We start from the raw sequence: 5,802 nt of genomic DNA, 5'->3' as shown, positions 1-5,802 counted from the left end.
CAATGGAAATGACAAGCTTTCAGTTGTTGGAGAGAAATCCCTTCTGAAAGTATGTTAATATTTATTATTATTGATCTACCTTAAAAACTAATTTATTTCATCTTAGATAATGTTTAACGCAAAGTATGTTTTATTCTTCTTTTAAGGTGCAGAAGGGGACAATTCTCCAATGAGGAAAGATTGTCATGGATGATTTCATCGTTTTGTAAAGATGGAGGAAGAGAAAAGATCCAAACCAATGGAAATGACAAGCTTTCAGTTGTTGGAGAGAAATCCCTTCTGAAAGTATGTTAATATTTATTATTATTGATCTACCTTAATAACTAATTTATTTCATCCTAGATCATGTTTAACGCAAAGTATGTTTTATTCTTCTTTTAAGGTGCAGAAGGGGACAATTCTCCTATGAGGAAAGATTGTCATGGATGATTTCATCGTTTTGTAAAGATGGAGGAAGAGAAAAGATCCACCCCAATGGAAATGACAAGCTTTCAGTTGTTGGAGAGAAATCCCTTCTGAAAGTATGTTAATATTTATTATTATTGAGCTACCTTAAAAACTAATTTATTTCATCTTAGATAATGTTTAACGCAAAGTATGTTTTATTCTTCTTTAAAGGTGCAGAAGGGGACAATTCTCCAATGAGGAAAGATTGTCATGGATGATTTCATCGTTTTGTAAAGATGGAGGAAGAGAAAAGATCCACCCCAATGGAAATGACAAGCTTTCAGTTGTTGGAGAGAAATCCCTTCTGAAAGTATGTTAATATTTATTATTATTGAGCTACCTTAAAAACTAATTTATTTCATCTTAGATAATGTTTAACGCAAAGTATGTTTTATTCTTCTTTAAAGGTGCAGAAGGGGACAATTCTCCAATGAGGAAAGATTGTCATGGATGATTTCATCGTTTTGTAAAGATGGAGGAAGAGAAAAGATCCACCCCAATGGAAATGACAAGCTTTCAGTTGTTGGAGAGAAATCCCTTCTGAAAGTATGTTAATATTTATTATTATTGAGCTACCTTAAAAACTAATTTATTTCATCCTAGATAATGTTTAACGCAAAGTATGTTTTATTCTTCTTTAAAGTTGCAGAAGGGGACAATTCTCCAATGAGAAAAGATTGTCATGGATGATTTCATCGTTTTGTAAAGATGGAGGAAGAGAAAAGATCCACCCCAATGGAAATGACAAGCTTTCAGTTGTTGGAGAGAAATCCCTTCTGAAAGTATGTTAATATTTATTATTATTGATCTACCTTAAAAACTAATTTATTTCATCTTAGATAATGTTTAACGCAAAGTATGTTTTATTCTTCTTTAAAGGTGCAGAAGGGGACAATTCTCCAATGAGGAAAGATTGTCATGGATGATTTCATCGTTTTGTAAAGATGGAGGAAGAGAAAAGATCCACCCCAATGGAAATGACAAGCTTTCAGTTGTTGGAGAGAAATCCCTTCTGAAAGTATGTTAATATTTATTATTATTGATCTACCTTAATAACTAATTTATTTCATCCTAGATAATGTTTAACGCAAAGTATGTTTTATTCTTCTTTAAAGGTGCAGAAGGGGACAATTCTCCAATGAGGAAAGATTGTCATGGATGATTTAATCGTTTTGTAAAGATGGAGGAAGAGAAAAGATCCACCCCAATGGAAATGACAAGCTTTCAGTTGTTGGAGAGAAATCCCTTCTGAAAGTATGTTAATATTTATTATTATTGATCTACCTTAAAAACTAATTTATTTCATCTTAGATAATGTTTAACGCAAAGTATGTTTTATTCTTCTTTAAAGGTGCAGAAGGGGACAATTCTCCAATGAGGAAAGATTGTCATGGATGATTTCATCGTTTTGTAAAGATGGAGGAAGAGAAAAGATCCACCCCAATGGAAATGACAAGCTTTCAGTTGTTGGAGAGAAATCCCTTCTGAAAGTATGTTAATATTTATTATTATTGAGCTACCTTAAAAACTAATTTATTTCATCTTAGATAATGTTTAACGCAAAGTATGTTTTATTCTTCTTTAAAGGTGCAGAAGGGGACAATTCTCCAATGAGGAAAGATTGTCATGGATGATTTCATCGTTTTGTAAAGATGGAGGAAGAGAAAAGATCCACCCCAATGGAAATGACAAGCTTTCAGTTGTTGGAGAGAAATCCCTTCTGAAAGTATGTTAATATTTATTATTATTGATCTACCTTAAAAACTAATTTATTTCATCTTAGATAATGTTTAACGCAAAGTATGTTTTATTCTTCTTTAAAGGTGCAGAAGGGGACAATTCTCCAATGAGGAAAGATTGTCATGGATGATTTCATCGTTTTGTAAAGATGGAGGAAGAGAAAAGATCCACCCCAATGGAAATGACAAGCTTTCAGTTGTTGGAGAGAAATCCCTTCTGAAAGTATGTTAATATTTATTATTATTGAGCTACCTTAAAAACTAATTTATTTCATCTTAGATAATGTTTAACGCAAAGTATGTTTTATTCTTCTTTAAAGGTGCAGAAGGGGACAATTCTCCAATGAGGAAAGATTGTCATGGATGATTTCATCGTTTTGTAAAGATGGAGGAAGAGAAAAGATCCACCCCAATGAAAATGACAAGCTTTCAGTTGTTGGAGAGAAATCCCTTCTGAAAGTATGTTAATATTTATTATTATTGATCTACCTTAAAAACTAATTTATTTCATCCTAGATAATGTTTAACGCAAAGTATGTTTTATTCTTCTTTAAAGGTGCAGAAGGGGACAATTCTCCAATGAGGAAAGATTGTCATGGATGATTTCATCGTTTTGTAAAGATGGAGGAAGAGAAAGGATCCACCCCAATGGAAATGACAAGCTTTCAGTTGTTGGAGAGAAATCCCTTCTGAAAGTATGTTAATATTTATTATTATTGATCTACCTTAAAAACTAATTTATTTCATCTTAGATAATGTTTAACGCAAAGTATGTTTTATTCTTCTTTAAAGGTGCAGAAGGGGACAATTCTCCAATGAGGAAAGATTGTCATGGATGATTTCATCGTTTTGTAAAGATGGAGGAAGAGAAAAGATCCACCCCAATGGAAATGACAAGCTTTCAGTTGTTGGAGAGAAATCCCTTCTGAAAGTATGTTAATATTTATTATTATTCATCTACCTTAAAAACTAATTTATTTCATCTTAGATAATGTTTAACGCAAAGTATGTTTTATTCTTCTTTAAAGGTGCAGAAGGGGACAATTCTCCAATGAGGAAAGATTGTCATGGATGATTTCATCGTTTTGTAAAGATGGAGGAAGAGAAAAGATCCACCCCAATGGAAATGACAAGCTTTCAGTTGTTGGAGAGAAATCCCTTCTGAAAGTATGTTAATATTTATTATTATTGATCTACCTTAAAAACTAATTTATTTCATCTTAGCTAATGTTTAACGCAAAGTATGTTTTATTCTTCTTTAAAGGTGCAGAAGGGGACAATTCTCCAATGAGGAAAGATTGTCATGGATGATTTCATCGTTTTGTAAAGATGGAGGAAGAGAAAATATCCACCCCAATGGAAATGACAAGCTTTCAGTTGTTGGAGAGAAATCCCTTCTGAAAGTATGTTAATATTTATTATTATTGAGCTACCTTAAAAACTAATTTATTTCATCTTAGATAATGTTTAACGCAAAGTATGTTTTATTCTTCTTTAAAGGTGCAGAAGGGGACAATTCTCCAATGAGGAAAGATTGTCATGGATGATTTCATCGTTTTGTAAAGATGGAGGAAGAGAAAAGATCCACCCCAATGGAAATGACAAGCTTTCAGTTGTTGGAGAGAAATCCCTTCTGAAAGTATGTTAATATTTATTATTATTGATCTACCTTAAAAACTAATTTATTTCATCTTAGATAATGTTTAACGCAAAGTATGTTTTATTCTTCTTTAAAGGTGCAGAAGGGGACAATTCTCCAATGAGGAAAGATTGTCATGGATGATTTCATCGTTTTGTAAAGATGGAGGAAGAGAAAAGATCCACCCCAATGGAAATGACAAGCTTTCAGTTGTTGGAGAGAAATCCCTTCTGAAAGTATGTTAATATTTATTATTATTGAGCTACCTTAAAAACTAATTTATTTCATCTTAGATAATGTTTAACGCAAAGTATGTTTTATTCTTCTTTAAAGGTGCAGAAGGGGACAATTCTCCAATGAGGAAAGATTGTCATGGATGATTTCATCGTTTTGTAAAGATGGAGGAAGAGAAAAGATCCACCCCAATGGAAATGACAAGCTTTCAGTTGTAGGAGAGAAATCCCTTCTGAAAGTATGTTAATATTTATTATTATTGAGCTACCTTAAAAACTAATTTATTTCATCTTAGATAATGTTTAACGCAAAGTATGTTTTATTCTTCTTTAAAGGTGCAGAAGGGGACAATTCTCCAATGAGGAAAGATTGTCATGGATGATTTCATCGTTTTGTAAAGATGGAGGAAGAGAAAAGATCCACCCCAATGGAAATGACAAGCTTTCAGTTGTAGGAGAGAAATCCCTTCTGAAAGTATGTTAATATTTATTATTATTGAGCTACCTTAAAAACTAATTTATTTCATCTTAGATAATGTTTAACGCAAAGTATGTTTTATTCTTCTTTAAAGGTGCAGAAGGGGACAATTCTCCAATGAGGAAAGATTGTCATGGATGATTTCATCGTTTTGTAAAGATGGAGGAAGAGAAAAGATCCACCCCAATGGAAATGACAAGCTTTCAGTTGTTGGAGAGAAATCCCTTCTGAAAGTATGTTAATATTTATTATTATTGATCTACCTTAAAAACTAATTTATTTCATCTTAGATAATGTTTAACGCAAAGTATGTTTTATTCTTCTTTAAAGGTGCAGAAGGGGACAATTCTCCAATGAGGAAAGATTGTCATGGATGATTTCATCGTTTTGTAAAGATGGAGGAAGAGTAAAGATCCACCCCAATGGAAATGACAAGCTTTCAGTTGTTGGAGAGAAATCCCTTCTGAAAGTATGTTAATATTTATTATTATTGATCTACCTTAAAAACTAATTTATTTCATCTTAGATAATGTTTAACGCAAAATATGTTTTATTCTTCTTTAAAGGTGCAGAAGGGGACAATTCTCCAATGAGGAAAGATTGTCATGGATGATTTCATCGTTTTGTAAAGATGGAGGAAGAGAAAAGATCCACCCCAATGGAAATGACAAGCTTTCAGTTGTTGGAGAGAAATCCCTTCTGAAAGTATGTTAATATTTATTATTATTGAGCTGCCTTAAAAACTAATTTATTTCATCTTAGATAATGTTTAACGCAAAGTATGTTTTATTCTTCTTTTAAGGTGCAGAAGGGGACAATTCTCCAATGAGGAAAGATTGTCATGGATGATTTCATCGTTTTGTAAAGATGGAGGAAGAGAAAAGATCCACCCCAATGGAAATGACAAGCTTTCAGTTGTTGGAGAGAAATCCCTTCTGAAAGTATGTTAATATTTATTATTATTGATCTACCTTAAAAACTAATTTATTTCATCTTAGATAATGTTTAACGCAAAGTATGTTTTATTCTTTTTTAAAGGTGCAGAAGGGGACAATTCTCCAATGAGGAAAGATTGTCATGGATGATTTCATCGTTTTGTAAAGATGGAGGAAGAGAAAAGATCCACCCCAATGGAAATGACAAGCTTTCAGTTGTTGGAGAGAAATCCCTTCTGAAAGTATGTTAATATTTATTATTATTGAGCTGCCTTAAAAACTAATTTATTTCATCTTAGATAATGTTTAACGCAAAGTATGTTTTATTCTT

The sequence above is a fragment of the Parasteatoda tepidariorum genome, chromosome 2, assembly GCF_982258835.1.
Source record: "Parasteatoda tepidariorum strain Cologne lab strain chromosome 2, Ptep-v5.0, whole genome shotgun sequence".
Classification (NCBI taxonomy): Eukaryota; Metazoa; Arthropoda; class Arachnida; order Araneae; family Theridiidae; genus Parasteatoda; species Parasteatoda tepidariorum.
Note: the sequence above shows the minus strand (reverse complement) of the source record.